The sequence below is a fragment of the Nicotiana attenuata genome, unplaced genomic scaffold (assembly GCF_001879085.1).
Source record: "Nicotiana attenuata strain UT unplaced genomic scaffold, NIATTr2, whole genome shotgun sequence".
Lineage (NCBI taxonomy): Eukaryota > Viridiplantae > Streptophyta > Magnoliopsida > Solanales > Solanaceae > Nicotiana > Nicotiana attenuata.
This window is the reverse complement of record NW_017673407.1, coordinates 1-17,494: the sequence shown is the minus strand read 5'-3', so window position 1 is coordinate 17,494 and position 17,494 is coordinate 1.

Genomic DNA, 17,494 nt, shown 5'->3' with positions numbered 1-17,494 from the left:
TTCGAGTTAGCTATTCATTTTTACTGTCTTATTTTCTGTTTGGTTCTGTTTTCGGGGTGGGAAGAAATTTAAAATTAGCTAGAATTAGAGCACATGTATATATGCAGATCAAATCACTTTTACCAGGATTTTTCTCCACTTATATCTTCTTGTTATAAGAAATTATCCTAGATGGTATTATCTGCATCCAAAAATTTTAAGTTAAAATGTCTCTCCCTCTTCCGTTGCACTCTATATCTTCACATGATTTACTAGTTAATTGTGATCCTACAAGGTATAGAACTTTTAAAAGACTAGTTTTAGGATATGTGCGTGAACCCTATCTCGATGAAATACAAAATTTTAGATAATTACATAAATATTATATTAAAATTTGTGTTTGAGTTATAAAATAAAAATTAGAAAAAAAAATTAAGTTTCTAAAAATTATTGATCCTAATTAACTAACTTCAGCGAAGGAAAAAACTCTCAAGACAAAAATACAATTATTTTATTTCTATGATCAATAACAAATATCATATCAATTGTGTTCAACATGTTAGAAAAGACTAAATTACTATTGCAAAAGAAGTTATTTAACCGTTACATTTTGATTAATCACTATTTCCTCATTTTGGAGTGAGTTTTCTTTCTTTGTTTTATGGAAGTAACAGTCTAAGATTGCAATGGAATAATTATCGTCAATGGATTCTAAAAGTACCTTGTTAATCTATGAGCTAAAATATGGAGCTCATTTTAAAAAATCCTCTAAACTTTGCACGAGATCTGTTACAATACTAAACAAAATGTAGTCTTAGTTAGCCGAAGTTGGCTATTTGATTGTTGTTACTCATGGATGTTAACGTAGTAAAGGTCATAGATACATACACTTTCTTTTAGGCGCGTGAAAATGAAAAAAATTAAAAAATTAACTTTGATTAGATGTAATATTTTTCAATCATTAATATAATAATTTATTTATTACAGTATAATTATGTAGTTCTTCTTGCTTCATCTTCCAATTTGTATTTTTAATTTTTTTTGATATAATGTCTATTTGATCCAATTGTAATTTTTTATCTCTTCGAGTCAAATTTATAAAAGATTTAGCTGGAACTCCACCACATTAGCTAAAATAAAATAGTTTTAGCTAAAATTTTAAAGCACCAATTGTGTACTATTTGTTATTTTTTAGATGCAAATAAGTATCTATATTATTTCTGTATTTTTCTTTTTGGGTCAAAACGCTAAAGACTTGGCTAGAGCTTTATTATTTTCTTGCTTAAGTAAAAAGGTAGAACCAAAATAACGGAGTTTTAATTATTTTCAGAAATTCTCAGTATTTTTTGAAATGCTTAAAAGCTACCTACTACGTTGTTTAAGTAAATAGAATAATTAATATAGTATTTTTTTATTCCTTTGACGGGCACACACATTTTGTTTCGCATTCATAAACAATTTTTCAAAATTTGGATAATGACTTCTAAAGTCAATTAATTACTATTGTTTTAGAAGATATAAAAAAACTTAACTAATAATTCTTAAAAAAGGTAATCTAAATAAGGAAAGAATCTTATACATAATTCCTAACTATTTTTTACCTAACTCAAATAAGGAAAGATTTAATAGTCGAACTTTAAATTAATTTGAAAGTCTAAATATTAGAAAAATAATCAATGACTATTTTGTGTTGTATGAACTTTATGTTAAAAGGATTCGGTAAACAAAATAGAAATTCCATCATTGCTAGATCATTTATCTAATCTATCTAATTAGATGACGAATGAACCAATAGTGGTCTTTTTTGATAAATGGGAAATTAAAAATGCTCGGGGATGGAAATGGTTGCAAACAACATTTCGCTAAGGGCCTTCGTGCTTTTAATATATATATATGTATATATATATATATATATATATATATATATATATATATATATATATATATATATATATAGCGGGAGCTGATATGCTACTGGTGAGGTTGTAAAAATAGCATGGGCTAGCCAGTTTTTGGGCTGGTGATTAAAAAATAGCCAGCGTTTGCAAAGTCATTGAAAAATAACCACTATTTTGCTGTAACAGGAAAAGTTCCAGCATAATATACTGGAGATTGGTGCACATGTGCATGAACTTCCAATATATTATGTGTAACGACCCGACCGGTTGTTTTACTTTCTAGAACCCCGTTCCCTTAAATAAGACTCCCCGTATGTGCTTTTGCTGTTTTATGACTTGCGGGGATGGTTAGTTTGAGAATTTGGAAAGGTTCGGATTTAAATCGGAGCATTTGGTTCCTTAAGTTGACCTTAAAAGGCCAAGTTTGACTTCGGTCAATGTTTTGAGGTTAGGACCGAAAAAATCAGGTGTCATGCGGAAGCTAGCAAAGCAAACCTTGAATGACGATAAATCATACAACAAAGAGAAATATACCAAAAGAGACACAAACATATAACGTGGTTCGGTCAACTGACCTACATCCACAGGTGGAGATGAGCGATTCACTATATAAAAAGAGAGTACAAAATATCGAGAGAACAACCTCACGAAGAGGCAAACACAAGTGACACACTAACATTTGTCCCGTAAAGTTCTCCCCCTTAAACACGACTCTCAAACCCAATGTGGCTACATTGTGGATGCTACTGAATGAGAAGGAAGGATCCTCAATTTATAGAAGTCCAAACCTTTTCCTACAAGAAAAAGGACTAGCCAAATATGGAAGATTTGTAATTTCCTTCTACAAGAAGGAAAACCCAATTAAAGTAAACATGTTTCCCTTTCCTTCAACAAATAGGAAAATCAAATATGGTAAGAAAATTATGGCAAACACCTAACAATTCTCCCCCTTGGCCTGAATTTTCTGACAAAATAAACTTGATCCACCTTCTTCACATAGCCGTCAACATGTCGCATCCCCAAATCTCCACCACAAAGTTTGTCTCAACGTGCGTAGCACACTAGTCAAATTTCTCTGACAAATATCACAATTATCGTTAAATATTTTGCGGCTAGAACTGAATCCGCCAAGATGAACCTGTCTTGAACCTCGCTTGAAGCTGGCTCTGATACCACTTGTTAGGACCGAAAAAATCAGGTGTCATGCGGAAGCTAGCAAAGCAAACCTTGAATGAAGATAAATCATACAACAAAGAGAAATATACCAAAAGAGACACAAACATATAACGTGGTTCGATCAACTGACCTACATTCACTGGTGGAGATGAGCAATCCACTATATAAAAAGAGAGTACAAAATATCGAGAGAACAACCTCACAAAGAGGCAAACATAAGTGACATACTAACTCTTGTCCCGTAAAGTTCTCCCCCTAAACACGACTCTCTAACCCCATGTGGCTACATTGTGGATGCTACTGAATGAGAAGGAAGGATCCTCAATTTATAGAAGTCCAAACATTTTCCTAAAAAAAGGACTAGCCAAATATGGAAGATTTGTAATTTCCTTCTACAAGAAGGAAAACCCAATTAAGGTAAACATGTTGCCCTTTCCTTCATCAAATAGGAAAACCAAATATGGTAAGAAAATTATGGCAAACACCTAACATAAACGACCTCGGAATCAAGATTTGACGGTTCTAATAGGTTCGTATGATGATTGCGGACTTGGGCGTATGCTCGGATCGGGTTTTGGATGACTCGGGAGCATTTCGGCGCCTAATAGTGAAAGTTAGTTCTTTGAAGGTTTAGAAGTTCTTTAAATTTGGTTTGGAGCGGGTTTTGGCGATATCGAGGTCCAAACCAAATTTCAAGACTAGGAGTAGTTCCGTAACATCATTTAAGACTTGCATGCAAAATTTGGTGTCAATACGAGTAGTTTAAGTACGTTTCGGCGTATTGTGAGTAAATTGAAGAACTTGAAGTTCATAAGTTTGATTCAATTGGTTTTGGGGTGCGATTCTTAGTTTTAATGTTGTTTAGGGAGTTCTGAGAGTTCGAGCGACTCCGTTTTCTGATTCCAAATCTTATGGTATGTTCGGGCGGGGCCTCGGACGAGGCTCGGGCCAAGTTGGAAATTGGAAGCAACAATTGAAGCTCCCAATTGTTGTCATAATTGCACTTGCACTTAGCCAACCATAGGTGCGAGCCACGAGCTGCAGAAGCGAAGCAATGAGGGCAGCCCGGCCACCGCAGGTGCGAGAGAGGTGGTCGTAAGAGTGGATGGGCGCGCAGAAGCGACCCCTTTAGTCCGCAGATGCGGAGCTTGGACAGGTAAGAGAAATGCGCTTCTACAAGGATTTCGCCGCAGGTGCGGGACTGCAGATGAGGCCAATGCATCACATGTGCAAAAATCGCCGGGTAGAAGGGTTCATTTAATACGGGACTTAGACCATTTCTAACACATTTCTCTCACTCTTGGGCGATTTGAGTGCTTTTAAGGAGGGAATTTCAACCTAGCTTTTGAAGGTAAGTAATTTATACCTAATGTGAGTTTAATGCATAGATTATGGGTAGATTTTAACATGAAAATTTATGAAAATCATGGGTTTAGATGAAAAACCTAGGTGTTGATAAAAATGGGATTTTACCACGGAAATGGTTATGGAACTTAGTGAAAATCATATATTTATGTTCCTAAGGTTATGGGTCACAACTTTCTTTGAAAATTTCCGGAATCCGGGCACGTGGGCCTGGGGGTAAATTTTAAGAATCTTACATTTAGGGTTGAGTAACCTCTCTAATAGTTGGAGTGCGAACTCTTGAGCATGTATTGATTAGTTTATACACTATTTGATTAGTTTTGGATTGATTTGGCACCGACTTAAGGGTGTGAGCGCATTCTTGAACTGGGAAGTAAGCTTTGAGACGATGTAAGTCTCTTTTCTAACCTTGCAAGAGGTAATTAACCCCATAGGTGAACTTAAATCAATATGTACTTCTATTTGTGAGGGATACGCACGCACGATGTGACGAGACTCCGTGCGTAGCTACTATTCATGCTTATGTTCGGGTAGATTTAGGCTTACACCATAATTTGTTGATACTGTTGCTTGATTTATTGCGCGAGCGGGGTAAATTTTCACTACTCTCATGGGAGCGGGTCGTTCGTCTCGGCAGGATTTATTGATATATTATATGGTTCGAGCCATTTGACCCTCGGCAGTGCGCAGTATATTTATATATATATGGATCGGGCCGTACGTTCTCGACATAACTCGTGCATAACGATGTTGGAACCCCCTTATATATTTGGTGTTGTTCCACGGACTATGAAGTTTAAAGGTTTAGATGAAAGAAATGACTTGGTCCTTACATGAATGAAATCATTCTTTATTTATTTCCTGCTTTGAGTTCTATTATCATTGTATAATTCATGTGTAATTAGAACTTTATATTATTATATTATTGGCCCGTAGTGAGTGTCGAAATCAACCCCCGTCATTATTTTTTCGAGGTTAGACTAGATACTTACTGGGTACATGTTGTTTATGTACTCACGCTACACTTCTGCACTTGATGTGCAGGATCTGAGGCAGGTGCAATTGGTTATCCATCCAGCGCGCACGCTTGACTTGCACTGCGAGACTTCACTATGAATTGCATTTTCGAGCCGTCCTACAGCAGCTGGATTCTTTTTTTTGTTATGTTTTCTGTCTATTTCCTTTTTAGACAGTCGACTAGTATTCTTTTGTATATTCTACTAGAATGCTCATATACTTGTGACACCAGGTCTTGGAACTCACACCAGTAGACTTATGGTTTTGGATTTATTCTTATGACTTCGATTTTCACTCAGTTACTTTCGTTTAATTACTTTACTTCTGTAAATTTCTAAAACTTTTATCAATGAGGAATGCTATTTACCTAGCGAACATACTAACAGTGGAAATCAGTAGATTGATCAGTGTTGGCTTGCCTAAAAATGGTGTTAGGCTCTATCATGGCCTATAATGAAATTGGGGTCGTGACAACATGGTATCAGAGCACTAGGTTCACGTAGGTCTCACAAGTTATGGGCAGGACTAATAGAGTCTTGCGGATCGGTACAGAGATATTCGTACTTATCTTCGAAAGGCTATAGGTGTTAGGAAGCCACTCTTTATTAGTATCTTATCGTGCAGTTGATGATGTACTAAGTTTCTTCTCTTACTCTCTCACAGATGGTGCGAACGCGCACAACAGATGCTCCGGAGCTACTCCCCTTGTTGCGAGAGGCCGAGGCAGAGGTCAGGGGAGGGCACCAGACCGAGGTAGGGGACGAGGACGTCCAATAGTTGCCCCAGTTATACCACCAGTGGATCTAATAGAGGATCCATTGTTAAGGAGCAGGGCGAGGTGCCCGCAGCAGAGCCAACCCCGGTAAATTTCACGTCAGCACCGGGCAAGAGGTTATGGGCCGTATGCTTGCGGTTCATGGATTCTATAACCCATGATGGTTTATTTACAGCAGACCCTGCCACATCTCAGGAGGGAGGGGGAGCACATACCCCTACTGCTCAGGCACCTGAGCATACAACTGCTGTATATCAGACCCCGGGTACACTACCCGTAGGCGGGGCTCAACCAGTTGCAGCGGGTGTACCTGAGCCTAGACCTGATGCGACCGGCGAGCCGCAGAAACTTTTGGACAGATGGACTAGGCTTCACTCTCCGGTCTTTGGGGGTGAGCGACATGAGGATCCCCAGGACTTTATTGATATGTGTAGGGACAGACTACACAACATGTGCATATTAGAGTCTCACGGGGTGGATTTCACTACCTTTCAGTTGGAGGGCAGCGCACGTAGGTGGTGGAAGGCTTATCTTCTTGGCGGACCAGCAGATTCTCCTCCTATGACTTGGGACCAGTTCACACACCTATTCCTGGACAGGTATATTCCACCTTCTTAGAGGGAAAAGTTGTGGTGTTGGTTTGAGCGGCTCGAGCAGGGTCAGATGTTAGTGACCGATTTTGAGGCGAGATTTTCTGAGCTGTCTCGCCATGCACTTATGATACTTTCTACTGAGGCGGGGCGAGTGCGGAGGTTTGTTGCGGGGTTACACTCTAGTATTCTGGCTAGCATGGCTCGGGAGGTTGAGATGGGGACTCTCTATCAGTTAGTAGTGGAGATTGCTCGTAGGATTGAGGGTTACCGTCAGAGGGGTAGAGAGCAGATGCAGCGGGACAAGAGGTCCCATTTTTCTTGTGAGTTAAGATGTGCCTCAGCTGGGGGTAGAGGTTATTTTGGGAGGGGTTAGCCCAGCATGCCCCCATATTCAGCACCACCACCTTCTTGGGGAGTCCAGCGTGGCCCTATTTTAGTGCTATGCCGGAGAGTTCTACCACCGCCGGCTATTCCGGGTCCTTCTAGTAGGTACTCCGGTCATCAAGGTTCTTCTCGTGCCTATTTCAGTGCCATGCCAGAGAGTTGATATTGCCCACTCACTCTTCAGGGTTCTTCCGCTAGGTATTCAGGCCACCAGGGTCAGACTTCAGGGTAGAAGACCACCGCCTCGAGAGGTTGTTATAAGTGCGGGGATCCTAGTCACATGAAGAGACATTGCCCCGGACTTCGGGTCAAGGCAGTGCAGTAGGGTCAGCAACCCATGATTACAGCTTCAATAGCTGCACCAGCTGTTCCATCGCCTAGAGGCAGAGGGGATGTGGGTAGAGGCCGTCCCAGAGGTGGAGGTCAGGTAGGCGGAGACCAGCCAGGTGGCGCTCCAGCTAGAGTTTATGCTTTTTCGGCCAGACCAGATATAGTGGCCTTATATGCCGTGATCACAGGTATTATCTCTGTCCGCGGTAGGGATGCTGCAGTATTATTTGATCCAGGATCTACCTATTCGTATGTGTCTTCTCTGTTTGCTAACTTTCTAGATATTCCTCGTGAGTCCTTGGGCACTCCCATTTATGTGTCCACTCACGTGGGAGATTCCGTGGTTGTAGATCGGATCTATTGGTCCTGTGTGGTTATATTCTATGGTTACGAGACTAGAGCGGATCTTCTGTTGCTTCATATGACTGATTTTGAGGTCATCCTGGGTATGGACTGGTTATCTCCATATCACACCATCCTTGATTGCCATGCCAAGACTGTTACCTTAGCGATGCCAGAGTTGCCTAGATTGGAGTCAAAGGGTTCGTCTGTCAGTACACCTAGTCAGGTTATCTCTTTTATGAAGGCTCGACACATGGTCGGGAATGGTTATTTGGCTTATCTAGCTTATGTTTGGGATACTACTGCAGAGTCCCCGGCGACTGATTCGGTACCAGTAGTCTGGGAGTTCTTCGATGAGTTTCCTTCTGGTCTTCCAAGCATGCCATATGTGAGCACGTGATTTTTGCCCTATATGAATTACTCCCAGAAATTCAAACAAAATAATTTCTTTCATTATTTTGCAATTTTGTGGATTTTTGCGATATTTTATGTTAATTGTTTGCATTTTATTTGCGCATTTTAATTCATATGAAAAATATAAAAAATAATACACTCGACATTTGCATTTAGGATTTAATTTTATATTTTAGGATTAATTAGTAGTTAAGTTGTTTTCAAAACAAAATATAAAGAAAATGTCAAAAATGGTTCTTTTTCGCATTTATAGTTAATTTGTCTTAGTTTGCATTTAAATTAGGAGTTAGTGTAATTGGAAATTAAGAAATATAATTTTAGGGTCAATTTGTTTTTTGGTTTTTAATTTAGCATTTAATAAAAGATCAGAAAATAAATACAAATGAAACAAAAGAAAAAACTGAAAATGAAAAGAAAACCATTAAGGAAGGGGCTGTTTTGACTCGAATTGGGCTATTTCAATTAATTCCGCCTGGCCCAAGCCAAAAATCACCCCCAGTCCATGGCCCAATTCCCCCTACCCGGTCCGTCTCCCAGTGTGACCAAAACGACCCCGTTTCATCCAGGGGAAGATCTTGGCCGTCGAGGTTGATCAGATCAACGGCCAGGAACTGGGGAGTCATTAATATTTAATGGCCGGATTACCCCTACCCTCCCCCCTCCCCCCCGTGTTGTCTCTCTCATTTCACCCCAAAATAAAATCTGTAACGCCGCCGTGCTCCGCCGCCAGAAATTGCCTCACGGCGGCGGTCGGCCTCCATTTCTGTCCAAAGTTACACCCTTATTCCTTTTCTCCTCCCCGTTACAAATCCACAATCCGTTTCCCTCAAATCCCATCCCAGCCCGTCGAATATCGGATCAAAGAATTCCGGCCAAGACTCGAAGTTCTCCAAACTCAACCAAATTTACACCATGGAACCGCCTTGATCTTCTCTATCAAATCCCCCAAACCCCGTCCCTCAAATCTCACTAGAATTGTTCGAATATTAAATCGAATTTCGGACCAAACCCTAGTTTTCCCAAATTTTGCCAAATTGACACCACGTGACCCCCTCGCCTCCCTCGTGGTGAATTCATCGTCGTTTGCACTCAAGTCTCACCGGAGATGGCCGGATTTGAACTTTGAGAGTTAGCCGGATTTTTGAAGTCGAATCAGTGAGTTTCTATGATTAGTTTTTGTTTAATTTCGTTTTAACTTTGTGTGGTTTTATTTGTGTGATTGGTGCCTGCTTTTGTCCACAATTTTATTCGTGTTTATTGGTTTTTACTTTCACTTTTTAATTCTATGTTTTCTTTTTTTTCTCCTTTAATTGTTGATGCTGATTAAGGTTAAATCCAGTTTTAATTCGTGTGTCTTAGTTGTTTAGCTTCGTTTAGTCCAATAGTTCATGGCTCAGTAGTAAACATTCTGCCTTTTTTTTTAGTTTGAGTTTTTTGCTTAAACTCTATTCATGATGATCCCGTTAGATTTAAGTTTTGCTTCAAATTGAATGTGTTCTCATTTGGTTTAACTCGTTGTATTGATCCTGTTTTGTGATAGTTAGATTTTGTTAAGTTCTGGTTTTATTAGTTAGAAATTAGATTGGATTTCCTGTTAATTGTTCTTTGATTTTAGTAGAATGATTTTTAGCCTTGATTCTTAGAGGCTCTGTTACAGATTGGTTTTAGCTGAATAATATGGATTTTAGTTAACTATGGGGGCTGGGTCAGTTGGCGGTCATTTGGTAATTTCAGGATAAGCTAAGGGTAATTGGGGTAGTTCAAGGGCATGGAATCTTTCAAATAACTTAATTGGAAGCTCTAGAACATTCAAGATGAGTTTCAAATCAGAATTTTTATAACTTAGGGGTGTAACTTGGGTAACAAGTCAAGAAGTAAGGGATTAAACAGCTAAAATTTGAAATAAAAGAGGGACTATAGGGGGTAAATCAAAAATCTGATAGGCCCCTTAGCTTTGCCTATATAAGGCAGCCTTTAGTGCCTTAAGTCAGAAGTTTTTGGAGCCTGAAAATTCCCCCCAAAATCCATTCTCTGAAAATCTGAGTTTCCAAGTTTGAATTTCAAATCTAAATTCTAGATCTAGTTCTTCAAAAAAAACCAAAAAACAACAAAAAATCTTCAAAAAATCAAAAAACACTATTCCATTGAAAAGCTTTAGGTTAATTTCGATTTCTAGTTAATCAACCCACATCTTCTAGTTCACAATCTGATGGCTGAGGTTTCAGAGGTTCACAAGACTGATTTCGAGTGATTTTGAGTCCAATTAAGCTAGTTTGAGTTGAATTTTGTCTGCTGGAGGTTTCAGAGGTGTTCTGTGTTCATTTTCAAGTTTTTTTTGGGTTATTTTGGTGCTGTTCTGGGTGATATATCAGTCCTGCTTGATTTTAAACATTTCTGGAATCACTGGTTTACTTCTGGACTGGCTAATTCTGTTTTCTGGGCTATTATTACTCGTCTATCTATTGTTGCTGCTCATTATTGTCTTAGCTGACCTCTTCTCCTCCATTTCTATTCTACTTCCAGGTATTATTCAATCTCAAATGATGTGTGAAGAGCTGAATCACCAAATGTATTTAAATTATTGAATAAACGACATATTACCTATGTTACATTCGTATTTAGTTTACTTGTATGCATTAGTTTGAATGTTAGGTTATACCGTAGTAGGATTTGAAATTTAAATGACCTAGACCTTTTGGTATTGTAATGAGTGGACTGTTAAAACTGGAGTTGCTCTTATTGGTTCCATTCTGTTCACTAGTTTAAATCTGATATGAGTTGATTCCTTACAGTTAGTAAGATGACTTTGAACCTGTGTTACTAGCCTTTACATTCCACATTAGAGTAATTGTGAAGCATGGATGTTGTTGAGGAGCTTGGATTCAATTAATGAATTCATAGCTCAACGGCACTCGAAACTGAAGGCCTCTCCTCTAGCTTTATTTGTTATCGTGTTTTGTTAAAAAATCAGAGAGAATACTAGTAATTATTGTTGTTGGATACTAATCTTAATTTAGATGTTTTAAGATGTAGACTGTTGGATTTCCAGATTATTATTGGTCAATATGCAAACCACGTGATTTGTGCATGATAACTGAGCTGAAAATTAGCAGATTTCAGGCTAGGGTAAACTATCTATTCGTTAGCAAAGTGTTTAACAGGCTTAAATTGAAATTAACGTTGCATTTAGGCTTATTCATGAAGTAAAACCAGACAGCTTTTTGCGTAAGTGAAACTTGGGCTTGGCTGCATGATGAAAGCCCAATAGGATTTCCCTTTTGAACTAGTCTATAGGTAATATTTGGTGGACTGATTTGAAGTTAAATGCGGAAACCCCCCCCCCCCCAGCTGGCAGACTTTCTTCACTCTTGGGCTAATCTTCAAGCCCAATACAATTTACTAGTAATGTTAGTTAAATAGACTTTAGAGACAATCTTTAATAGAAAATATAGTCATCTTTAGGACTTTCTTTTAAAATAAATGAGGTACGCCACGCCAAATAACATCACAAATTGCGCGGCCCTCTTTAACTACTTCTTCAAAAATATTTAGTCCTCGGGACGCGCTGTTTAGCGAGTTTCATGGCCTCACGCAAAGTTAATAATACGCTAGTTTCTTTAGGCCCGGTATTTAATAATATTACCTTCCTAAAACTCGGGTGCACATTTATGTGACCCAAATCCAAATCCCAATGAAGTTGAAATGTGCCAAAAATCACGGGTGCATTTATGTGACATGATTCGAGACATGTTTTCACGACGTCGCAATTCTCTTTAAAAATAATAATAATAAAAGCGGTTCAAAGTTAAAAAGCACATAGGTCAAAACATGTACTAAAATCAAATAAATAAGCCAAATATGTCAGTTGAGTGACCGTGCTATAACCACGGAACCCGGGAATGCCTAACACCTTCTCCCGGGTTAACAGAATTCTTTACTCGGATTTCTGGATCGCAGACTATTAAACAGAGTCAATAATTTCCTCGATTCGGGATCCAACCGGTGACTTGGGACACCATTAATCTCCCAAGTGGCGACTCTGAATCTTAATAAAAAAATCTCGTCTCGATTGTCCTTTAATTGCAAAAACTCCTTTACGCCTTTGCGGGTGTAGTGAAAAAGGAGGTGTGACAGCTCTGGCGACTCTGCTGGGTACAAGAACCCAGAACTTTGGTTCAGGGTTCAGAATTCGAGCTTGGAATAATTGTTGTATTTGGCTTTATTTATTATCTGATTTTATTACATGTTTGGGCCTAACGTGCAAAATGTTGCTTTTTACCGCTTTGATATTATCTGGATTGTATATAAACTGTGGCGAAACCCTTCTCTTCTCACCTCCGGGGATGTGCTCACTGGTGGAGACTCCCTATTCTGTTAGTGTCATACCTTAAAATAAGAAGAGGCCGGACAAGTTACTAAGCCGGATGGCCTTTTGGTTCCCGGTACGTAGCCCCCTCCTCGACTCGAGTTGTCCGCTCGGGTACACAGTCTAGAACCTATACCCAGGTTTTGAACCTAGAATAACTTGACCTCATGCCGGATCCCTAGTAGGAACACTTATTTGCATCACGTGCATATGACTTAGGGGACTCAACACAGGGGTTGTGTCACGACCCTAGTTCACCAATTGTGAACACGTCATGACGGCACCTAGTCTTCACGACTAGGTAAGCCTAACACATTGCGGAAGTAACAACATTTGCGAAATTTATATTCGAAGCTAAATAACATGAGTAATGTATACAGTTGCCGCATGGCACATACACTTTAATACAAAATACTGAAATAACCTCCAAGACCCGGAAACCCACGGGCAACACAGGCTATAAGAAATCTTACACTGCTCTAGTCACCAGAATAGTCTAATACAAAGAGGGATCGAAATAACATCTAACAACTATGGATAAAATGAGAAGGAGACTTTGCGGATCTGCGGACGTAGCAGATGTATACCTCAAGTCCCCAATACGCTCCCTGACAGCTACTGGCGGTACGCCTGCTCAGAAGCACCTGGATCTGCACATGAAAATTATGCGCAGAAGAGGCGTGAGTACACCATAGCGGTACTCAGTAAGTGCCAAGCCTAACCTCGGTTGGGTAGTGACGAGGAAAAGGTCAGGGCCCTACTGAGACAGAAACAATAAAATAACAAGATATTAATAGTATCGAAGTCTGAAGAAAACTAATGAACACAACGATGTGATAAGACAGATCAATGAATTATAGAACTGCAAGACAAAAACAGAAACACAGAGTAAATACAGCAAAATTACAAGAATACCGACGGGGGGTCTCCCGGGATACCGTCCTGTAGCCCTTTTTCAACTGTCCAATGGAACTTCCGGGATACCGTCCCGTAGTCCAAATCTCATATCGATATCAAAAGATCTCCCGGGATACCGTCCCGTAATCCAATCATCAGTGTGCAGGGGGATCTCCCGGGATACCGTCCCGTAGTCCCAAAATAAAAGTGCAGGGGAATCTCCCGGGATACCGTCCCGTAGTCCCAAAATAAAAGTACAGGGGGATTTCCCCGGAATCAAACCCGTAGTCCCAAAGTAAACAATCAAGGGGGAACTCCCGGAATCCGCATCCGTAGTCCCAATATAAATGCGCAACCAACATCAACGAATTATTCAGAAATTTAAGTACAACAATACAAGGCATTAAATAATACTGGCCTAACATGCTCCACGTAATCACAGTTAAGACAATTTAAACAAAAAGGCAGCTTGGATCAATTAAACATGCTCTTCTACGCTAGCACAGGCTATAAAAGCAAGTAAAGTAAGGCAAATATGAAAAAGAATCCAAATCAAGTATTCAAGTAAAAAATCCGGGTTTCAACAATTTGCTCAAGTACGCGCTCATCACCTCACGTACAAGACATTCAATTACCAATTAACACATCCTAAGGGACGAATTCCTCCACACAAGGTTAGGCAAGCCACTTACCTCGAACCGGTGCGAGGTCAACTAGGGAACGATGCCCTTGCCACGAGTATCCGACTCCAAATGGCCCAAATCTATTCAATTAAATTACAAATAGTAAATAATATTGCAAACAACTGATTCCACTATTGAAATTAAAGCTAAGGCGCGAAAATAGGTGAAATGACCAAAATGCCCCTCAGGCCAACGTCTCGGAACCGAATAATTTTTACATTTTCAGAAACCTCGTACTCTCACGAGTCTAACCATATAAAAATCTCAGAAATCGGAGGTCGAATGCTCCCGCAAAACCCAATAGTTTAGACAATGAACTTTCACCTAAATTCTTCCATTTTTGATCCTTAATTCGAATTTAAATGGTGGATTTAACTACTAAATGATAGAATATAATTAGAAAGGATCATAGAAATGTTACCCAATAATCTCCTCTCCGAAATCCTCTCAGAATCGCCATTGCCCGAGCTCAAAATTGATTTTCAAACTTATGAAATTAAACCCTCGAAATTTCCTATTTCTGCCCAGACATTTCCGCTTCTGCGGACAAGGGACCGCTTCTGTGGTCCCGCTTAAGCGGCAAAATAACCGCTTCTGCGGTTTCTCATTAAAGGGGGAAATTCCGCTTTTGCGGACGCATGACCGCTCCAGCGGATCCGCTTCTGCGGTCTCTGAGGGGAAGCCAAATAATCGCTTCTGCGATGAGGAAGCCGCTTCTGCAGTTCCCAAACCGCAGAAGCGAAAATACCAGAAGGGAAAACATACCAGCTGCAACAACTTAGAAAATTTCCCTGTTAACCACCCGAAATCATCCCGAGGCCCCCGGGGCCTTAACCAAAAGCACCAATACCACCTAATACCTTATTCGAACTTGCATCAATCCTCAAAACACCCCAAACAACACCGGAAACCCGATTAAATCAAGGATTCAAGCCTAAGAACTTCAAATTCTAACCAAATACGCTTTCGATCAAAAACCTAACCAAACCTCGTCCGAATGACCTGAAATTTTGCACACACATCCCAAATGACATGACGGAGCTATAGCAACTTCCGGAATTCAAATACAACCCTCGGATCAAAAACTCACTATCAGACCGGAAACTTCAAAAATCCAAACTTCGGCATTTCAAGCCTAAATGAGCTACGGACCTCCAAATAACATGTCGAACGCGCTCCCAACCCCGAAATCACCTAACGGAGCTAACGGAACCATCGGATTTCCATTCCGAGGTCCTCTTCACACTGTTCCGATTACGGATCGTCTTTCAACACTTAAGCTCTCATTTAGGGACTAAGTGTCCCAAAACACTCCGAATCCTAATACCGAACGTCCCGGCATATCAAAATAGCAGAAATGAACTTAGGGGAAGCGGTAAATGGGGAATCGGGGCGTAAATTCCAAAATGACCGGCCGGGTCGTTACAGGTTGGGTCCGTCTAGGACAGGTGTACCCGAAATAATGGACCATCCTGATGCATCCTACTTGTGCATTTATCTGTTTTGGACTCGCATGCTGACCGGCTTTGAATATCTGGAAAAATTGAAAAAAAAAGGGGAAAGGAGAAAATAGCAGTGTAGAGAGTTAATTACCTATATTAGAAAAATCAATGTCCAAGTAGTGCCGAAATTCTGCCGGATTTTTGAGAAAAATGAAAGAAAAAAGAAAAGTATTTTTTTTTAGTTTGTTTTGTTTGCCCAATGGAAAAGAGAAACAAAAAGAGTTTTATTTTCAAGTTAGTTTGTCTTGCTTTCAGAAATAGTGTATTTGCCAAAAAAAAAAGAGTTTTGTTTTCGAAAATAGTTAGTTTTATTTGACCGAACTACGCTGGTTTGATTCTCACCGGATGTGAGATACGTAGCAACCCTCATCATTTCCAACCACCCTTTTTCAAAAATAGCCAAAAATACCAAGACTTTAACTTTTTGTCAAAATAAGTCGGGTGCCGCCATTCTTGTTTAAAATAAGCCGAATGTCCCCAAAAAGGGCGCCGGAAGGCTGTTTTTGCAAGAACAGCCACCCTGAGTCATTTTTAAATGGTTTGCGGGCACAGCCTTAAAATCTCCCTCCCGGAAGTGCTGAGAGGCCGTATTTGCAAAACCAAGTCTCTGCTTTCTTAAATAAAATTTTTGAAAAATAGTCACTTTTCTTTTAAGTCACAATAAGTCAGTTTTCTTTAAATAGTCACACTTTCCCTTAGAACTCCTTGTCCAGGATGACCCAGTTGACATTGAAACCTTCTCATTCTTGCGCAGGCCCATGGCAATGCCGAGTGATGCCCCGCGGGCCCCAGGGGTTGAAGCTTTGATGTATTCCTAGTTAATCGAGTCTGTATTTTTGTTTTTGAGTCTGTTTTTGTAACTCCCCTTTTTTAGAAAAAGAAAAATAAATAGTCTGGTAGCTTTTGTAATCGCAGTTGTTATTAACGAAAAATTGAGAAAAATTCCCCAAAAATTGTTTCCTTATTTTCGCATTTGTTTGCAAGAACTACGCTCGGTCTGATTCACGCGGGGTCGTGATATGTAGGCAATCTCCATAGGATTCGACCGTAACTAAATGAAAAGAAAAAAAAGGAAAAGCAAGAGAAGAATGAAAGGAAAGAGGTGAAAAATAAGAAAGGAAAGAAAAACAAAAGAGGGAAAAAGAAAAACAAAAAGAAAATAAGAAACCAAACAAAAGAAACGAAGGCAAACAAGAGAAAATAAAAAGGGAGCAAAGGAAAGAAAAGAGCGGAAAAACAATTTTGAGGAAAGGAGCGAATAGGAACAAGGAAAAACCAAGGCAAAAGAAAAAGAAGGAAAAGAAAAGAGGACAAATAAGAGAGAAAAGCAAAAGAAAAGAGGGAAAGGCAAGAAACAAACAATGGAAAACACGAGGGAAGAATGAGAGGAAAGGCATGGCAAATAAAGAAAAATGAAAGCCGGGATGACGCATGCAACCAAGCGAAGTCATAGTAGAAATGGTTAACTGCTTAGGTGCATTCATTCCCCAAATGTGCGGTTATCTATCTGTTAACGCTCTAACTGCTAACAAAGCCGTTGATGATGAGTCCAGGCAGGTGGTTTAGTTGGTTGGCATCCTGGCAACCCATTCCTACAACACCCGGTCAAAAAACAAACTGAACATGACAGGCCAAGAATCAAATACCAGTATCATGGACCCGTCAAAAGAGGTAGACGTGGTGGATGTCAAAGCAATGAGGGAAGAGATGTATAAGTTGAGGCAGCAGATGGCCGAGATGCATCAGGCCTGGGCTAAGGGTCAGCCGGCGCCA